General features: G+C 47.5%; 1 long non-coding RNA gene across 2 annotated transcripts; it reads right to left on the bottom strand.

The window, feature by feature from the left end:
- Positions 1-1557: 1557 nt before the first annotated feature.
- On the bottom strand, positions 1558-20183 carry LOC141941491 (uncharacterized). 2 transcript variants are annotated; one of them, XR_012628354.1, is made up of 4 exons: positions 20069-20183; positions 19188-19355; positions 17884-18035; positions 1558-1577 (listed from the first exon to the last, which is right to left on the bottom strand). It is a non-coding gene; the product is annotated as an uncharacterized LOC141941491 (long non-coding RNA). The 2 variants fall into 2 exon arrangements; XR_012628353.1 differs by lacking the exon at positions 1558-1577 and adding an exon at positions 16740-17310.
- Between the last annotated feature and the right edge of the window lie 1334 nt (positions 20184-21517).

Raw genomic sequence — 21517 nt, 5'->3', positions numbered from 1 at the left:
GCATACGATACCTGCCGGCCTGGCTGTTTGCTTAAGGAGCTCCTTGCTGATGTGCACAGCACCAGGAATAGGGGTTTATTGGCAAATAATCCTTCATTCTTGAAATCCTCTACCTCGGCACTCTGAGATATCAAGAGATAAATGCTAATTTCAGCGATTCCCCGAGCCGTGTTGACAGAGATTGTTCACAGCATTTATCTGTATCACTTCAGCCAAAAATTGTCGTAATACTTCTTGGCAATTATTTGAAAAAGCCATTGCAATGTGCCACCTGCCCCTCCATGCAATGTGCCTGTCCTGTCTTTTACTGGCAGCTACGGGAACCAGATGCCAAGATGTGGAAGATAATTTCCTCATGGCAAGGAACATCTGGTTCTTTGGTAATCTCAAAAGACCATTGTGCCAACCAACTTCTCTGGTTGCATTTGGTTGTACAATTAGGTTATATGTGATCTGGCAATAAAATCTTGCTCTTCTAGACACCTTCTGACTTCAGGTGACTTTTGAATGTAGAAGACTTGTTGCTTGGCCCAAAAGACCTGGTTTCTTGGAAGTTTCTCACCTTATCTATGACATCCTTGTTTCTCAGCTGAACTTTTTTCCTAGCCTCAGACTTAACCACACTTCTGCTATTTACAGTGGCCTCTTCTTTCCTTGTAAAAGGTTTATGTTATGTACTACACCAAGATTTGCTGACCTTTTCCCCACACTCCTCACTTTTGCCTTCTGTTTGTCTCACCCAACTTCAAGCAGTTCTCTGAAAAACCTAAATAAGGAGTTTTGTCATCCTGGGTTGTCCCTGTAGTCAATGGCCCAGAAGACGCAAGAGGTATTTCTCCAAACAGGAGTTATAGCTGGGCAGGATTGTCTTCTATATGGTGTCTCTTTCCACTGAGTCTAGATGAGACCTTCAGTGACCATGGTCTTATCTGCGACAGCTTAGTGATATGCCTTTAGCTAACTTTTAATTCACTTGTGCTATGATGATACCAGAGATGCTTTATCCAGACCTCAGTCAGGCATCGCACAGGTATCTGGGCTAAGATCTGGGCTATGGGGCAGGGTGGATTCGCCAGGTCCCAAACCAGAAGGACTTTGTGGATATCTGCTTTGGGGATGCATTATGGGTATAAAAAAGCCAACAACCACATGAGGCGCAACACAGTGAAGAAAGCAGCCTTCCACTTATGTTGGGTTTTTGGCTGATGAAAACTATGTCTTCTGTCTTCTATCAAATGCACTGAAATGTAGAGGCATTAAATTAAATAATTTCCTCCTTTTTTTTATACCCAGCAGGTTTTTTCATATATTAACATTTACTGTACTAGAGCAGTGAATTATTGTGGTAGAGCTAAACTACTGTGGCTTGAAGAGTTCTGCAAAAATAGTTTTTCTATATTAGACAAACATGGAGTTTTGGTTAGTCTGAGGTAGCAGCAAATGAGGCAGAAATAAAAAACTTGGAAAGTTAAGAGACTGCTCTCTCTGTTCAGTTTGCTACTTACGTAGGAGGCATTCTTGATTTTATAAGAAACTTTCTTTACATCCCTCCTTAATCTGATGTTCTTTGCCAGGACCTGGAACATAAAAATTAAAAATAATGGACCATCCTGCACCAATTATGAGACATTTATACCTTGAACACAGCCTATTGCTATTATTAATCTATTATTAATTGTCCTTTTGTAGCCCAATACAGATTGGGTAAAGTGGTCTGCTTTGAAAACAGGCTTCCCCTGCACATTGACTGAAGAAGGGATGATGGACATGGTTTGGGATCTTCTTGCACCTCTTGCCTGTTTCTCCTGCTTGCAGCAGAGAAGTCCAGGAGCACAACTGCCAGGCCAGAAGTCACGGTCTTCACTAGGTTCCTCCCAAAACCTGCCAAGATGCTCACGCAGGAGGATTTTTCACCTAGGGCTTTTGTTTCAGCAGCTTTAGCTGAGCAAACAGAGAGGGACCACCAGGTCCCTATCACAGCTGTGGGCAAAAGCCCCAGGAGACCAGGTTAGCACAAAGTTAGGTGTGGGATAGCTGCTCTTGTGAAATGGCCGCGGGTTAAGTGTCTGAGTGGAAAAACTTTACTGAGAGGTGCATTGTGCTGCCTAAAAATAACTACCACTTCTTTATCCAAACCACATTCCTCTGGAGAGCTCCAGTATTTAAGCACATTTGGATGCTAAGAGGAATCCTAATCAGTGAGACATTTCGCTTTGGCCACAGACCTCTCTGAAGTCACCGGGAAGCATCCGCAGAGGCGATGGGAGAACTTGGCTGTCACCCATGCCTACGCACTGCAGCAGTGAGTTTGCTGTTTTAGTGGTTTCCTTTAATTGGGGTGATTGCTCGCATGCAGAGGAGCAAATTAAAATCCTGTGAACTCAGCTACATAAAGAAGCTCACAGCTAGGCGGACAAGGCTGACATGAGTGGGAGGTATCACTTGTCACCCCATCCTCTGCCCTGTGGGAAAAGATCCCCTCCAGACACTGTGTTTGCCTTTTCAAGAGTGTTTGCCTGGAGGGAAGAGGCTCCCCAGGACCTGGTGTCTTCCCATGGGCTGTCTGCAGCATCCTTTGAGGAGACCAGACCTGTCGTGCTAGGCCTGTGCTTCCAAGCTCATTTCTCATCTGCCTCCCCCATCAGCAGGACTCCTGCATCTTCCCCTCAAGCAGGTGGATGGGATTTTAGATGCGGAGGGTCAAAGTCCACTTGAATCCAGCAGCTCCCGTTCCTCCACCACCCTCACCCTGCTGGGACTGCTCTTCATGGAGCCTGATTTTGCTCCTTCCACAACAGGAGATGATTCAAACATTATTTTAAAAAAATAAATAAATATAATCCCACAACATTTCCACTCTTTAAAGTGCCTCTTTTTCTTCCTTCCCAGAGACTTTCTTTCTTTAAATTTAAGATGGTGCTGGTCACCTTTGCTCTAAAAATACACAAAGCTGCTGCATAACTATTTTCCAAATAATTAATCTTTCCAGTGGAATAACTTAAAGCCCCACGTTTCCTGTTATGTTATACAGCTGCAATTTGTAACGAGAGATCCCGCGCTGTGCTACATGGGCAGAGGGCCAAGGACGTGGTGCTTTACCTACACAAGAGCCCTACATAAATAATCCTTAGCCACAAGTTAAACAGTTAGGTACTGTTCAGTTCAAGAAAAAAGGAGAGGGAAAACAAAAGCCTTTCTTCTGGTTGTCATTTCACAGTTTGGTGTTAAATTTTCAGTGGTATTTTATTTTGTAAGCTTCGGGAGCTGGGAATGCCCCCTTCTCATATGCCAGGGAAATAGGTGCTCAGCTCCACCACCAAAAAGCGGTTTTATTGATTAATTTGTATTTCAAACAAATATTTTGTCTGCCATAAAGATTATAGCCTCCTGTATAGCTGGGATCTCAAGATATGCCAAATATAAGTGTAGCAATCCTTGCTTCTCTGCCCAAAACCAGGCTTGGGGTGGAAATCATGGGAGATAGCCAGGAAATAAGGGAAGCACCCGGTACCCTGGCTGGGACAGCCCTTGGAGGGCCACCAGAGCCGGACATAAATCAGAGCTGCCCTGAGACAGCGAGAAAGGGTGCCAGGAGCCGCGCTGGTCCCCTGCCAGTTGCAGCATGGGGGCAGTGCCGAGATGATATAAAGCTTCCATTGGCAAGCCTTCATCCCTCCTCCGCCTGGCACAACGGGCAGCGCCATCACTCTGGAGTGTGGGGGGTCTGGGCTCCCGAAATCGCTGAGTTTCGCTTGCCATGTGCATTTTATATATCCATAATAACAGAATCATATGTATTGGGGGGGATGCAGGGTTTAGCTGAAAGAGTAGCAGTGTTTATAGGTATTATAAATCATCATCAGAGTCATGTATACTTCTATTATACTTTCAGGATGATAGTGAGAAGGAGTGGGATATTGAAAAAGCCAGTTATTGTCATGGTTTGAGTCCAGAGGGAAACTGAGCACCACACAGCTGCTCACTCACTCCTTCCCCCTCCATGGGAAGAAGAAAATAAAACAAAAGGCTGAGAGATCAAGATAAGGACAGAGAGGGGTGATCCACCCATTATGGTCACAGGCAAAAGACAGATTTGTTAGATGAAGAAAAAGAAATACAATTTAATTTAAACACCACCACCACCTAAATTAAAAATCAAACAGAGCAGGACAGTGAGAAATACAACCACATCTTAAAAAAACCTTCTCCCACCCCTTCCTTCTTCCTGGGCTCAGCTTTGCTCCTGATTTCTCTACCTCCTCCCCTCCAGCAGCACAGGGGGGGCAGGGAATGGGGATTGTGGTCACTTCATCACCCATTGTTTCTGCCCCTCCTTCCCCCTCAGGGGGAGGACTCCTCACACTCTTTCCTTGCTCCAACGTGGGGTCCCTCTCATGGGAGACAGTCCCCCATGAACTTTCTCTGACATGAGTCCTTCCCACAGGCTGCAGCTCTTCCTGAACTGCTGCAGTGTGGGTTCTTCCCATGGGTTGCAATCCTCCCAGCACCGAACTACAACAGTGGGGGCTTCCCTTGGTGTCCTGGTATTCTTCGGGCTCAGCCACCTGCTCCGGCGTGGGGTCTTCCATGGGCTGCAGATGGGCATCTGCTCCACCGGTGACCTCCATGGGTGCAGGGGGACACCTTCCCTCTCACCATGGGCTGAAGGGGAGTCTCTGCTCCAGCGAAACACACACACACACACACCCCCTTCCTTTCTTCAACTGACCTCAATGTTTGCAGAGGTGTCTCCCTCACAACTCCTCCTCACAACTCCCACTCTTCCTCCCAGATTCCCCTTCTTAAATACATTACCACAGAGGCGCAGCCACCATCGCTAATTGGCCTGGCCTTGGCCAGAGACAGGTCCAACATGGAGCTGGGGGAGCTTCAAGAAGCTTTTCACAGAAGCTACTGCTGCAGCCGCCTCCCCTGCTACCGAAAACCCCACAACACAAACAAACCCAATGCAGCTGTTAATTGTTGTCTTCTCAAATTGAGGGAAAGCATTTTAAAGGCTTACACCTCCAGGGTCTAATGCAGCAGAGCACATATGCACAGTGTGCATGCTCATGGGTCAGACTCCCAAGGCTATTTCGTCTCTAAAGATACAGCAAGGAGCTTGACAGAAGTTTGCTGTGGGATGGAAGGGTCCAAAAACATCTAAGCCAGTTCAGCACCTGTGCTGTCAGTGGGATTTTAGGCCTCTATTTGCACTTCCAGGCCCATAAATACATGTTAGCACCTAACCTGTGGTTAACAGTGGCTAACATGAAGGGGATGGGATGAAGTGGAGGATGTGTCCCTTGTAAGAGCAGGCACTGGCTGTTTGCCTCCTCTTTTTGGTGAGGAGACTAGGATCTGAGTGCACTCCTTAAAATCACAGCTCGCCCAGCCCAGTGAGGGAGCAAGCCCAGAAAGATTACTTCCAGCGCCTCCCAAATTTTCAGGATATCCCTCTCTATTTCGGGGGGCACTGTCAGACCTTCAGGCGATGGAGTGGGCTTGCTGGGAGGAGCGAGTGAGGAGACTGGCCGCCTCAGTTTCCCTTGGCCCTATCCACAGCTCCTGCTCAGACTGATGGGACTTATCCCAGGTGATGGAGAAGAGCTTGGTGCCTATGTCAAGATCAGTCCCGGCTGGTCAGACGTGCTGCCCTGGTGTCCAGAACACACAGCATCGCATCAGCCCCAACGTACAGGAGTAACCCATCAAAAGTGAAATGATTTGAAATTAGGCAAACAGGAGAACATCTTCCAAAAGGCATGAAAATTATCTTGTTTTATGCTTAGAATAACCCCATTACCACAATATCCTGAATGAATTATGCCAAACTTCCCATGCACACACATACACGCACAAAAAAAAAAAAATCCCCCTTTGGGCTTCTTAACAACAGGGAAAAATTTCAGAAGGGGAAGCTCCTGAAAAGAGGGAATTTGAATAAAAAATGTCCTTTGGAATGTAACTACAAAGTGGGTATCATCATGCCTTGATATTTATAATGGCAATCGTTCTCCTCATTGTGAAATACATTTCTTTTGTACTAGCAAATTTTTGAAAAATGCTTAATCTTGCACATATTGTGCATTAGGAAACTACTCAAATTAAGATATCTTTGAGACGCTGATCAATGCTGCGGCTAGGAAGGCCAGGAGAAAAAAAAAAAAAGCAGCTCAGAGAAGGAAAATTATTTCCTCCCAGCAAGAGAGGGCTATTTATTGTAAACATGGATGGGGGTAGCTTATGCTGCATTATGAGAAATGATGTTTGTGTCTTAGCATTTCCTATCCGAGACCATAGCTAGTGGATTTGCAACCAGGCAAGGTGCCTGTAGAAGTAATCGTGCTTCAAGAGCATTTAACATCCTCCTTGCACATGGGTAAATATCCCACATGCCGTTAAATTCTGGGCATCTAACGGAGCTGATATCACAGAGCTGGAGAAGCAATTAAACCACAGTTGTCGTTATAGTGTCTCAGTAGCCGATTGGGCTGTGATAACAGAAAAATGAAGCCCTTGAAAGTGGGCTGTGGAAAGAAATGATCAGAAAATAAGAATGAAACCCCACCTCATTTCATTGGCTGTCTCTTGTCAGCTAACGAGAGGGGTCTATCACATCGGCACACTTGTCAAAATTTATAGGTACTGCCTAAAGGTACCAAAATATTGACTGAGCTATCAAAACACAAGGGATATTAACACAAAGACCTCCTTGCTTTGTAGAAAGCTGATTGGGGGGGGGGGGGGGGGGACTGAGAGTGCAGGTTCTCAGAGAACTGGCAGGCATGGCTACAACCTCTTGGTTTCAGCAAAAATAAATAGCAGCAGAGGGGAGATGTCTTGGAATTAACATCACGACCTGGTACTGGTAAAATCAACCCTTCAGGGTGCAGGACAGAGCTGGTTCCTGTATAATCAGTTATACCTGACTGGTGTGTGAGCCCTGGGCTGTACCCTACTCTATCCTGGGCTGAAATACTGCTGGTGGAGGGGGACGGGCTGGGGGAGCTGCTGCTGGCAATTAATGGGAGTTGAGAAGCAGCATAACATTGCTAGTGATGAGCGAGCTGGTATCGGTAAGTAAGCAAAGAGAGGTTGGTCTTAGTATCGCTAAGGGGTTACTTTAGAGATAGGATTGGGTGAATGTGTTAAGGAAGGATATGCCTTGTAAAATAAAGTGGTGAATTCAGCTGAAACACTGTGAGCCACCTTTGGGGTCAGCCATAGAGGTATCCTCTCACCCTTTTTTTTAAACCAGTTGAGTTTTCAGGAAGTTTTCCTACAGAAAAGCCCTTACTCAGTCCTCGAGTGTATGTCTCTCTCCTGACACGCCCCTCTCTCCTCCTCCAGTCCCATCCTCCCAGCAGAAACCAAATTCAGCAGATGGAACAAGGACCCAAAGACTGTGTCTATGCTGCGAAATGGAAGAGGAGCAGCGGTGGGGCCTGGGCCTGGCAGCACTGCCTGGCTGTTAGCTGGTTCCCTGGCTCAGATGCTGCCGATGCTCTCCTGGGACGTGGCCAGGCTGAGCTCTGGCACCACTGGACCCCATCCTCTCACGTTATCCCAGTGAGGTTTTGTACCCAAACACCCTCATGCCACCCCCCAGAGCATGTAAAATCCCTTTCCCGGTCATGCCATGAAAACCTCTTGCTGGCAAGCTGCAACAGAGAGATGACGCTATTTTAAATACTGAAAAAAAACCCCCAAAATTATAGTAAGAATCCTTTGCAGTATATGGGGTGGTGCACAGGGAGCACACACAGCCAGCCTGATGTTTGGCTTTGGGGCCAGAGGCTGCTCCCTGGCCATCTTATTTAGAAATATGCAAGATGAATGCACAGAAAAGGATTTTCCCCAAGGCTTTGGGTAGAAGAGTCCCACTGAGGGAAAAGCTGATGAGCCGACATCTTCCTATCTCCTAGGGGAGTCCCAAGGAGTCACAGTATTGCCTGCGCTGGGAGTGTCTTGGGTACGACTGGGCTTTTTCCTGTGGCGGTGGTTTGGGTGATCAGTAAAACTCCACACGTTTCTATTGCTGCATTTTTAGAGCGATCATGACCTAAGCAAGTGCCGAGCAGCAGCTGCGGGTGCGTGGGCAGCCTCCGCTCAGCCGGTGGATGTGGCATTCGAAGGAGCTCCCCAGGACCCAGGCAGCCCGTGATCTCCTCAAGCCCCTTGAAATCAGGCTGGCAAGCCGAGGGCCGGCCGGCAACCAGAGCGAAAGCTGCCTTCAGTGCTGCTCCTGATTGAGCACTTGCCATGGATGGAGAGGGCCAGAGCTAAGCAGCCAGGTCTGGCCAAGTCCCTGAGCAAGCCCACGGGCAGATCACACCATGCGGGATACTGGAAGCAGGGGTGCTGCTCTGTGCTACACTTTCAGTTTAATGGAAGCATTTTGGTTTTCTGTGAAGTTTTTCTCAAACATAATCCATTTTGCTTCCTTTTTTAATTTTTATTTAGCATCTTCTTTTCTTTTCCAGCAAGGAAAACTGCAGAGGGAGAGAGAAACCAGACCAGGTGAATAAACAGAAACCAAAATGCTTAAAAAGCTGTTCATGGACATTTTTCATTTCAAAGCAAAATAAGCACTGAGTAAAACACTGGACTAGATGAAATCCTTGCCTTTTCCTCATTCTTGCTCTTAGTTTCTTCTTCATGTGTGACAAAGCCACGAGTCCACTTTTTTCATCAGACTCATCCCAAATGCTGGGTGTCCTGGAAATGGCTTCGTGTCATCACAATTCTTACTAGACATGAGAGAATTCCTAACAGCAAATTGCCCCAAAAAACTTCTATCAGCCCTTGCATATCATTAGATACAGAAGAGACACAAACCCATCATTTATAGTTTGGGTAGTTTCTCCCAAGTTTGAAGCAATGGGTGGCGAACAGGCAGAGGAAGATGGGGAAGAAATGGAAAGGACAGGATGAGAGATCACATATGGCTCAGGGAAAGGGACGTAGCAGGAAAGGTGATGAATTGATGAAAAAAAAGCAAACCAACCAAAAAGTAAAATAAACTTACAGAAATGTGGAGGAGTTCCAGTAAAAGGGGAAAGAGAAACAATCTGGAAATGGCAGGCCGCGATGCGGACAGTATATTTAGTTAAGCCACTGGCACTTTCCTCTGGTGGGAAAAGTGACAATTGCAGGGCTTAGGTCTTAATCCAACAAGGGAATTTCAACACGGGCTTATTTTTAAACATGTGAGTAATCCTCATGTTTTCAGTTCAGAAAGGTAGATCCCAGCTCGTATCAAGCCTGTTGCCAGCATGGACCTCACTGTTAGAAAAAAAAGATGTTTTGAACCTCTTTTAAGTCTCAGGTTTAATTTTCCCAGTGAAAAGATGTATGTACCCAAATTTATTCAAATTAACAAGGACATGCAGGAGTGTGCTGTGAGATGGGGCAACAGGGTTCCTCAGGACTTCCTCAGGACTGAGACAGGTCTGCCTGGGGAGGCTGCTCTTGCTGCCGTTGCATTTTGCTGAGAGCAGAGCTGGGGACCAAATCAGTGTGATGGAGACATTTCCAGCAGGATGGAAAAACGCAAGAGGCCAGCGGGACATGGGCACCCAAGACATGACATCCACAGGAATGGGATTTTCCCAGTGCAGAGCACAGCCACCTCCGTCCCAGGCTCTTGCAACCTGTACGGAGCTTGGCTTGGGTGTGAAGGGATGCAGAAGAGCACATCCGAGGGTAGGCCTGGATCTTTCATTCAGAGCTCAATTTATAATAATTGTATTTTAGATAACATAATATTATTATATTATAATAATTTATTGATTATTCCCAAATCCACTGCCTCCTCTTAAAAGTCAGCCCAGGCAGAAGTTTCACATCAGGAATTTTATTTCACTGAATTTTAGGGTGGTTTTGGGTGGGTGGGAGGCAGCATCGCTAGTTCATTCTGCACCCATCCTTTCAAAATGCTCACAAAACCAAGTATTTTGAAGCATAAACTTTTTGCACACTGAGAAACCAGTGATGCTTGGAGTCGAACACTCAGCTTGGGAGTGAGCTGTTGCTACACAGGGATGATCCCACTCTCTCCCAGTGACATTTTACCACTTGCTGCAAGCACTCCAGTCTCCCCTGACACTGCAAAGCCCACCACATGCTGCTCCTTAAGTGCCAGTGACCTCTGTCGATACCCAAACAGATCCTCATCCCCGCCTCTCTGTGCTGAGTTTTGTACTGATAAACCCGCCGGGTGTTCAAACGTCCACAGAGAGCTGTGCCTCCTCTTAGCCAACTCCATACTCCTCCAGAGCTTCAACATCTTCGGGAAATTGAGGAAATTAGGATGCCTGAAGGGCTCTCCAGTTGCTGGATGTGGAATGATTTCACGGAGAGATGATTCCTCCGCTGGACATCGATGCAGCGCTGGCGGACCCCACAGAGAGCCCCAAATCTGGGAGAAATTACCATCTTCCTTGAAAGGGAGCATATCTCATGGCATTGGCTCAGCAGAGATCTGCCTGTGTCAGCCTGACATCTTCTTGTTTAACAGGTCAATTTTTGAGCAAATAGACCCAGATAGGAAGAATTTGCCAGTGGGTTACTTCACTTCTTTCCATTAGATTGACATGAGCAATTTCCACAATGCTCCATAATGAAAAATTTCTTTTGTGAGATGGTTGAAACCAGTGGTATTTGGCCAGTCCATCCTCACTCTTTTATCAGTAGCATCATAAGTCACTGAAACTGGTGTCTGATAAGGAGATCTCCATTAACTGCTTCTACAAATATACATCAAATTGCATCTGAGCTTGCAAACCCTTCCAAGGAGAAATGAAGGAATACGAAGCAGATGGAGAAGAGAAATGACTGATATGAAGCTATACCAAAAAATATAGCAGTACTGCAAAAAAAAAAAAAAGGGAAAATTACTGGAGTCTCCTTTTAATTAGTGCAAAAAGTCCTCCTCATATTTATGCAAGAATTTTATACTGTCTTAGATAGGGGTTCTTTGCAACAAATGGTTTGCCATAGCTTGCTGCTATGGGGGTAATAGCAGGAGCTCAGAAAAGAAAACGCCAAGTCCTCTAACACCCCAGCCCTGAAATCTGGATTAGACAGCAGTGCTTTAAAAAGACCAGGCAGGAGCAGCAGCTCTATTTGCAAGAAGGTTATCTCTAGTGGTATGGGGTGGTGGTGACAGGGATGGGAAATTGGGTCTAGAAATCCCCTCTAGCACCCCTCAGACTTTTGCCTTTAGTCACCTTTGAGAGCAACATTTTAACCTGCGGGGAAGGGATGGTGCCACTGGCTGGTGGCACTGAATTTATTCCATCGCCTCTTCTTTCTCCTCTGACCCTTACTATGGGGTGAGGAGGAGCAAGGTGGGGGAGTGAACGGCAGAGCAGGACTTCAGAAATGCCCCCAGCATCAGACGCAGGCCTCAGACTCCCATTTATTCCGGGAAGAGGCATTTCCCCAGTGCCAACTGGGCAGCCACAAGAGCGAGAACTAGAATACGCTTTGCAACGCCTGGGCAAGGCGAGGCGGCTTGTGAGGACGCGTGGCTCATTCGCCCCCCCCCATTTCTCCCCGAGGCAGGCTGCAGCTGACAGCGTGCTACCCCCTTTGCACCTCTTGGCCTCCCTCTCCCAGCTCTGTCCGTGCCAAGCCCAGCAGCTCGGCTCTGGGTGCTGCTGCAGCTCCCGCTCCTGCTGGCACGGCTGCTGCTGAGCGGAGCTGGGGAGGGCCATAATGACGCACCCTATTGGTATTAGAAGACTTCACCGGCTATTTATAGGCCCTGCCGACCGCAGAAGGCTCTCGGCCTCTCTTTTTCTCCCTCCCTCTCTCTGTCTTGCTCACTGGCTTCAGCTCAGTGCAGGAGGGGGAGCAAAAGAAAGGCTGTAAATAAAACGGCGGGTCCAAGTGCGACATTCCCGAGCATGGCAAAGTTTCTGCCCCTCTGCTATCAAAATCACCCGGTGGATTCAGGCTGGACAAATTATTTCCAGCACACCAGCTTTTCACTCTGGTGTTCTTTCCTCCCAGCTTCTCAGCTTGGATTTCTTTCTTTTTTTGCCCTTTTTTTTTTTTTTCTTTTCCCTCTCTGTCTTTGCAGAGTTTCATTTTCCAGTTCCTGGCATTGGCTTGGCTATTCCTCAGCAGGGCTGGATAAAGCCCAGAGAGGGGGAAACCTCTTTATTGAGCTTGGCAAATGTCCCCAGTTCCTGCCAAGCACTTCCCTGTGTGTCTCTTCCCATCCCCGGGCTGAGCCCTGACCCTTACTTTGGCCCACAACATCTTCTGATGCTTCCCTGACCATGGGGTCAGGCTACAGCTCCCACACTCACTCTCCAAAGGACAGAGCCCCCGTTCCAGCACCCTTGTCACACACATGTCTGCGTCTCTCCAGCCCCTGCCCTGTTCCCGTGCCGGTGGGTGAGTCAATGAGGACCAAGCTGAGACACGGATGGAAATGGTACCCGTGTGTCAATCCTGGGTGCTCCTTCAGCATGAACAACCACAGCAATAAGTTTTGAATCGCTCTTGCAGAAGCACAGTCCACCCCAGCTCGGGTCAAAGGCAGCATTTGGAAATGTGAGTAAAAAATTCGGTACACCTGAATATGGCCAGCGAGGTAAAAACAATGAATAGTGTCCACAGCAAAGGCATTGATGGAGAGTTAAAGCCATTTATAATCACTTCAGTGAAGTGAAAAATAGAGGTCACTGGAGGTGCACATTCATTCTTTTTTTAACAAAACAATGCTGATTTTCAGAATATTTATTGTCAGAAACACTCCTGCCTGCATGCAGGCCCTCAGGTTTACAACAGAGGTAAGAGAGGATAACTGTGGGAATTAAATCTGTAGCAAGACATTTTCCTTCTGCTTTCGCATTGAATTAACCATTGCCCTACCTGAGAGCCTCCGTTCCTTGCACCTCCATCAGCACCAGAGATAAAGCAATCAAAGGTTGGGGGTCTCTTCTCCGGAGAGATGAGTCTTATCCTTAAGTAAATCATTTTACCTCTCTGTTTTTGTATGATACCCTGCTCCACGCTTATCTATTCGGACCTGCAGGCTCCAGGGCTGTGTCCCGCTGCTGGGGAGGGATTTACAGCACCGATCCCAGCCCCAGCCCCTGGGGGGTTTGAGGCTTGCAGCGATACCAAGGGAAAAAATAACAGGGCCTGGGTCTTTCTCCTTGGAGAGGAACCACATACCCAACTGCAGACGGCTAGTCCCAAAGCTAATGTATTGTGCTTTTTTTTAATTATTATTTTTATTTTTAGAAAATAGCTTATTAAAAAAGGATACAGATAATTCAAGAGCTATATTTGAACTTGGGGATGCTGCTTAACATTTGGCCTCAAAATAAGAGCATGTCACCTTCTCTTGACAAGCTCATCCCTTTACAACTTTCTGATCACATTTTAAACCTCAGTGTGCATGAGGCTCTTGCTAAAGACATCTTACCGGGAGCTGTGTCGTGACCTGGTCTTATGGACTATGTGGGACGGGGTCTGAAAATTGGGTAAGAGAAAGAAAATTCTTATTATCATTATGCAGCTCCTTTAGAGGTCTCACAAAATGACGTTTGCTATCCCTGCTAAGGTGAGCAGGCTGCCACTGGTTAAAAAAAGTTGATGGAAAGGGGATGGGAAGTGTGCTGGCACGGGAAAAGTACCCCTTCTCACCTGACCATGCTGGAGGGTGCACGGTGTGATACTGAAAAGCCACTTAACCCACTGTCCTCCCTCCTCACACCACCTCTCTGTAGAGATGAAAGCCTACAGACCCTTTTTCAGAGGCGGATCAGCACGTCCGGATTCCCCTCGGATTGCCTCCTTGCACGTACGGATTGCCCTCAGCATGCCGAACACTGTGCCACAACTGGCAGACAGGACTCTGGGTTTTTGCATCCTTCTCAACTTGGAGATGCTCCAGCCCTGCCTTGAGAACTGCACGGTCACCCTGGAAATGTGGGATAAGCCAGTAAAATTTCAGGATGCCTCTGGAACGCTTTTTTAAAAGCAGATCAGGACCGACAGCCACCACAGGAAAATTATGTTTTCTTCTCCAGTTCTCGATTCTTCAGTTTTGGAGAGGCACATTCATAAACCATAAAAGCAAATTATCCCTCCACCGACACAGATCCAGACCTGACCTTTCTGCAGCATAATTAAAATGTAAAAACGCTTTGTCAGATTGCCATATGTTTAAAATTGTTCCTTTCATTTATACCCCACTTTCTGCCAGCACCAATGTGTAAGGACTGGTGGAGAACTGGTAGTTCTCCTATGATAAAATCCTGATTTTGAGGGACTTGCAACTCCAGCTGGACAAACACCTCATAGGATATAATTTATGCTTGAATTTATGCTTGTCTGCATGCACCTTACAGTTTTCTTGTTTAAAATGTTCTCACTGGGTATTTCCTACAACTCAGTCTTGTTCTCATGGACCACACAAAAAGCATCCCTGCTACAAGTACTTGACACTTGGCATTTGACAGAGTAATTGTGCTTGGTTCATTGCTATTATTTATTGTATTTTTGTCAGTGTTCCAGTTCTGCCACTCCATTCCTAAGCATGAAAAACCATAAGGCCTTTGCCCCGAACAGGCTGCAGTCAGATGACAACTGGTGGTGCGGGTAATCTTAATGTTTCTAACACACTTGGCTGTAGAAGCTTGCAAATAAACACCCATTAGGCATTTAAAAGGCCAGTGTAAAATTTCTGCTAGTTTCTATGATAAATGTGAGGAAAAAAATAATAAAAGAACCTATTTAAACTGTGGTTTGGACTTTGGACTTAAGAGTGAAGTGTTCAGTATTGTATTTTAATATAATAAATGTCATATGGTTTCTGATAGTGGAATAATCCAAGCAACTCGGCGCATTATACATTCATGTATTAGATCAGAAACGTTTGTAAACCAGTCAATAAAGCTGTTTGAGCAGAAGTACTTACAAGACATTAGTGAACTAATATGAGTTTTAAAATTACATGAAAAGTTGGTGTTTGACTGTGCTGTGTGGGGACACAGTGACACCAGACAGCCAAAAGCGTTAACCAACAGAAGCAGCATGGTGCAAGCTTACAAACACATGTGCAAATGTCATGCTTTAGGAATAAAAATCATTACAGATTTTTTTTTCCTTTGGGTAAAGAAGGGTCTGTTTTCTTGAAACAAGAGCTCTGGATCTTCTCTTTTGGTCATTTGCTAAGAGAAGGGATCAGGACATGATGCTAAACCGCTGGAGCACACACGTTAGCCTGTTTATGTGATGGTAGTAACGACATTAAAGTTAAATCTCAGGTTTTTTAAACTGCACAATTATATTGTATGTCCTGTAATAAACCGGATAATTTTCATATAACTATTTGGAAAGATGAAGCTCATTTAAGAAAAACAAGTATATTACACTACACACAAGTACACCTTTGCTCCCAGTTCTACCTAACAATCGCCAACAGAAAAAGAATAAAAAGTATCTGAAGATCCAAGCGAAACGTTTAAAATGTCAATTGACTGTATCTCAGCACACGGTTATTGTTATTTCTTTGCTAAATTCAGATGGTCTCCAAGAATCTATAAGCTCGTTGCAGCTGGACAGTGTTTATAGACATATGGCAGAGGATGGTTTTCAAAGGAATTTAAATATTGCAGGGAGCGGTTTTATATTCCAGGGCCCCAAGTTTGCTTTGTGATAGCGGTTTACTTTCACTGTTGCTCAAGAAAGGAGCCCTCTGTTCAGAGGGAAATGCAGAAGGTGTGAAGCGAACAAATAAAATGTTATATTTTCCATCCCTGGCATAGCAGAGGAATAGGAAGCAGCACAGCAGAAAAAGAGAAGAGCCTGGATAAACAGGAGAGGTACAGGACCTGAACAAATCAGACATATAATACTGGGTTGCATTCCCTGAGTTGATGAACATAAATTAACACCTGGTAAGATGACTGTGTTTTTGAGATAAAATTTTGCTTTCCATGAATACCCTCTAAAATGGACTTAAAATTCTTTCCATAAACATTTCTAGCCGCTAATCTAATTGACTGGAATGTTTTCAAAAAGCAAACACAGCTGAAAGAAATTCACTGCTTTTATTCACATATAAGTGAGCATTTGCAGGTTTTTAAAGGTATTCCCTGAGGCCAACAACTAACTAAACAACCTTATTTTGTAAACAACTATGGCGCAGTAAAAAAGCCAGGCTCTGAGGTCTTTCTGTGAAACTATCTACCAAATCATCTCGATTACGCTCAAAAGAAAGAATATTTTTAGCAAGTGTTCCCTTGAAGACAACACGCCTTCTGATGCTCCCTGGAAGATGTAGATGGGAGATTTCTGACGGCTTGAGATGCACGTGGATGCAAGCGGGGAGGGGTCAGGCCCCTCTTGCCAGACCCTGATTTGATTTGGGCTTTGAAATCTCAAATTCATGGGCTGCAGGGGAATTCCTCCCCCTTTACAAGGGTGGGAGAGCTGCATCAAGCTCCTGGGACCTCTCCCGGCTACAGGCCCACTACACACCTCAAGCAGACCTGGTTTTCTGAGCTCCTTTTACTTTTTGTGCTTTGTTTCTTTCTCTCTAGTGACTTCTGTGGCAGCGTGGTGGGTTGACCCTGGCTGGATGCCAGGTGCCCACCAAAGCTGCTCTATCACTCCCCCTCCTCAACCGGACAGGGAAGAGAAAATATAGCGAAAGGCTCGTGGGTTGAGATAAGGACAGGGAGATCACTCAGCAAAACAGACTCGACTTGGGGAAATTAGTTCAAATTATTACCAATCAAAATTAGAGTAAGACAATGAGAAATAAAACCAAATTTTAAAAACATCTTCCCCCCGCCCCTCCCTTCTTCCTGGGCTTTACACCCGACTTCTCTCCCTCCGTCCCTCCAGCAGCAGAGGAGGGCAGGGGATGGGGGTTGTGGTCAGTTCATCACCCGTTGTTTCTGTCACTCCTTCCTCCTCAGGGGGAGGACTCCTCAGGCTCTTCCCCTGCTCCAGTGTGGGGTCCTTCTCACAGGAGACAGTCCTCCACGAACTTCTCCAAGTCCTTCCCACAGGCTACAGTCCTCCCTGAACTGCTGCAGCGTGGGTCCCTCCCATGGGGTGCAGCCCTTCAGGCACAGGCCCCCTCCTTCTGCACTGACCTTGGTGGCTGCAGAGTTGCTTCTCTCACATATTCTCACTCCTCTCTCTGCTGAGCTTTACGGTTTGTTTGCTTTTTTCCTCTTAAACATGTTATTGCAGAGGCGCTACCACCGTCGCTGACGGGCTCAGCCTTGGCCAGCAGCGGGTCTATCTCGGCGCCGTCTGGCACTGGCTCTGTTGGACACAGGGGAAACTTCTGGCAGCTTGACAGAAGCCACCCCCAAACCCCCCCGCTACTAAATCCTTGACACGCAAACCCAGTACAAGCAGCTGTGGAAACCTTCAGGTAAAGCCAGAGCCAAACCCAAGATGCACGACCTTCCTCTGGAGTTTTGCACCACACACGAATTACAGAGCACGAGCTACTGAATTTCCAAGCCAGGGACAACAACTATCCCCACTGAGCTGATTCTTGTCTAAGTTTTGAAGCAGTTTGGTAGAAATGCTGTAATTTCTACACACAGTCTAACTGAAGAGTAGCTTGGCTCAGTTCAGCTGAAGCAAACACGCTCCTAAACACCGGACCCTAAACAACCAAACTCGCAAAACCCAAAATAAACCACCTCAAACAGAAATCACCTTCGGCAGCTGGCCGTGTTTTCAAACTTTTCTCTGTAACTCTGAAATTGAGATTTTAAAAGTAAAAGCCGAGATCTTAATATAATTGCTTCCTCACCAGCGCTGGCCCTGAAGAAAAACTGCTGTATATTGGGGAAGCTGCAGCACCGCAATGATATGAAATATTACCTGGGTTGCTGTCACTGGGAGCGCGCGCACGGAGCCCCCGCAGAAGGTTGTAGCAGCAGAGCAGGATGATTGCTTACAGACTTTCACCCTCCAGAAGCAATCGTGCCCGAATTCACGAGCTCAATTTCTGTCTCAATTTGGTCAGAATACTGCTGTTAAAGAAGATACGATTACAAAATTACAATCTACCCTGAAATCCCCACCCCTTTCAGTTCTTTGAAGGGGGTGTCTGTGTATATATATTTATCTCTCTATCACTGAATGGTAAATACTCTGTTCTTCATTCTATTTGCCAAATTGCACAGAATCTGATGCAAAGCCCTCTTCTGTGCAGCGCTCGAAAGTCGCCAAGCACCAATCAGTGTGTGAGCACTGCTGAAGGCTGCAAAACCTTGCAAGTATTTTAACCTCTTACTATGGCAGGAAAAAAAAAAAAAGACTACCCATCGTAAATTGCCTGCTTTTGCTATCAATTCAAATACAGGGATTCCTCATAAAAATCCTTTGTTATTTCCAATGATTAGCTGAAATTAATCCCTTGCACCAAGGTAACAGTCTTGGGTTTCAATGGACAGGTCTGTGCCAAACAAAATGCACGTCTGTATTCATAAATTTTAATGCAAACAGCCAGTCACTCAGAAGGAAAGCAAAATGCAGTGTGTGTAAAATAAAATGCAATAAAAGAACAATAGGGTGGATTCAGTTTATTCTAATCCAAGAGCAGTTAAAGCAAGAGCATTTACAATAGCAGAGCTCAGCAGATTCCAACAGGAAAGGAAATATTAGTCAACAAATCCTCAAGGTTTTATGAACACACCAGTTGGGGTGGGCAAGCCTTCAGATGCTTTCAAGCCAGACTGAAGAAACAGGGTAGTTATTAAACGTTATTTTCCCAATATTATCTTAGAATTGAAAGATTTATGGCTTTATGCAGCTGATGAGCAGAGCAGTGCTGCTGCCCAAGGAATTCTGCATGTGAGAAACTCCCTGGACCCTCAGTACAATGAAGAAGGTGTTAGGAGAAAGCCCGAAGGCATCAAGCCAGGTATGTTCCATAGCGTTTGGGGATAAAATTCTAACAAAATATTATAGCTAATTTCTTAAAATTCACTGTGTGCCAGCGTTAGATGTGCAGGAAAGCATAAGACCCCACTTCTGCTCTTCAGTGAAAGAAAAATCCCACTCAAACCCTACTAAATCTGTATGCCACTACTTTTTTTCTTTTACTTTTTTTTTTTCCCCTGACAGGATGGCCTTACTGGTCTTATTTGTCTTTCCCTTTCATATTAGAGCAATTTGAGTACCGTCCATCCTGGATTTCTTGCAAGAGGCTATGGACTATAGGACAGCTAGCAGGATGATGCCTTAGATGATGTCGAAGAGATGACTCTGAAGGCCATTTTTTTGGTGTATGATTTAACACTCCTGCTTCAAATGAGGAACTGTGAAATCTTCACTCCAGCTCCCTGGATCTTGATAAAAGCAAGCAGGAGAAAATTGTAATTAGTCCCACTATTTCTAAAGTGAAAACCAAGAACAAATTATTGCAGGTTATAGTTTTTCAGCTCTTCAATTACTGTGGATGCCAAAATAAGAAAAAAAAAAATCTGTATTTATAGCACTCTGTCCAGGGAACAAGTTTTTAAAGCAAACAAAACTGTATTTTTGCAGCCTGGGAAAATGCCAGTGTAGTCCCTTATTCTGATAGCATTATCTCCTTATCTTACAAAACTCTACCAGTTATTTTATGCTTTTACTGCAAAAAAAGCAGGTCTTAGTTTCAGAGTTTGCATGTAGAGATGAAGAGGTGAAACACAATTTGAGTATCTCACTTCCTTTAACGGGATTAAATTTTTAGTAAAGCTCCAGTATTTGTTGGAAACTCCTGGTGGGCATTACTTCCCCATTCTACTCTAAAATAAATTTCTCCAATATTAATCATTTGTGAAAACAACATTGCCTTTTTAGTCCACTGATACTGCTCCTATCTGTCAATTCCCCCCAGCAGCACAAGAGGAATTGTGCTTTGTAACGCAGCTGTCAATGCTATTACTTTTTTCATTCATCTTGTCAAATTTTGACATCACACCGGAACCCGAGATGCGGTTTATTCTCTAAAAATGTCAGGGGAAAAAAATTAAAAAAGGAGAAAAAGGTGGGGGAGGGAGGTGGAAATAATTCAGACCTTGAGCCGTGACATCTGTCAAACACAAGTAAACTTCCCACTTCCAAACCCCGGGGTCCTCTGGGGCTGCGGGAAGCCGAGGCTTTCACAGCCGAGCTGGATGCAATCAGCCCCCCCGCCCCTTCAGGCTTTTCACCTCCCTTCCCCGCCCGGTGCCAGCAGGGCCGCCCCGGCTTCCCCTGGAGCAGGCCCCAGCTCCGGCTCCTTCCTCCCGCGGGAAACGGCCTTGGCTACGCGCGCTGGCCCGGGGCGAGCCCCTCTCCGCCCCGGACATCTCCCGGATCCGCAGGCAGGCCCCGGGGCGAGCCCTTCCCCTCCCCGGGGTCTCAGAGGCGCCGGGCCCGCTCCCGCCGCCCTGCCCGACCCCGCCTCGCTCGCTGCGGTAACCCCCGCCTCAGCCGGCCCGGTGCACCCCCTCGCTGAGGTAACCCCCGCCTCAGCCGCCCGGTGCCCCCCCTCGCTGAGGTAACCCCCGCCTCAGCCGGCCCGGTGCACCCCCTCGCTGAGGTAACCCCCGCCTCAGCCGGCCCGGTGCACCCCCTCGCTGAGGTAACCCCCGCCTCAGCCGGCCCGGTGCACCCCCTCGCTGAGGTAACCCCCGCCTCAGCCGGCCCGGTGCACCCCCTCGCTGAGGTAACCCCCGCCTCAGCCGCCCGGTGCCCCCCCTCGCTGAGGTAACCCCCGCCTCAGCCGGCCCGGTGCACCCCCTCGCTGAGGTAACCCCCGCCTCAGCCGGCCCGGTGCACCCCCTCGCTGAGGTAACCCCCGCCTCAGCCGGCCCGGTGCACCCCCTCGCTGAGGTAACCCCCGCCTCCGCCGCTCGCTGAGGTAACTCCCGCCTCGGCCAGCTCGGTGCCCCCGCCGCTCGCTGAGGTAACTCCCTCCCACGCCCTCACCCCGGTGCCGGCTCGGCGCCCCCGCCCGCCGCCCTGGGGGCCGGCTGGATGCCCGCGCCCCTCCCCCGGGCCGAGCCGGGCCGCCCGCCGGCTCCAGTCACGCTCCCTCCCTCCCCCGCCCTCCGCTCCCAGCGTGACCATCTCCCGGGGAGGGGGGCGGGAACAGGCGCTTCTTCCCCCCTCCCTCCCCTTCCCCCGCACCGCTTATGATTGGGCCGGGCCGGGCCGCCCATCAACCCAACCCTCAATCCTGGTTGGCCGCGGCGACAGGCCAGGGCGCAGCTCCCGCCTCGCGGAGGTCCCTCCAGCCCGCCCCCCACACTTCGCGGCGGTGTCCTCAGAAGACTCATTGGGCCGAAGGGGGCCGCTCCAGCGCTGACGGCGGATCCGCGCGCCCATTGGCCGGCCGCCGCGCCAATCCGCCGGGCCGCGGCGCCCCGTAGGCTGGCGGGGCGCCCGGGGGGCGGGGCGGCCTCCCCCCCCCCCCCCCCCCCCCCCCCCCTCCCGCCGCCTCTCCCCGGTCCCGCCCTGTGACTAACTCCCGTGTGTGAGT

This window comes from Strix uralensis, chromosome 3 (genome assembly GCF_047716275.1).
Source record: "Strix uralensis isolate ZFMK-TIS-50842 chromosome 3, bStrUra1, whole genome shotgun sequence".
Lineage (NCBI taxonomy): Eukaryota > Metazoa > Chordata > Aves > Strigiformes > Strigidae > Strix > Strix uralensis.
Note: the sequence above shows the minus strand (reverse complement) of the source record. Positions and strands in the feature narration are given on the sequence as shown.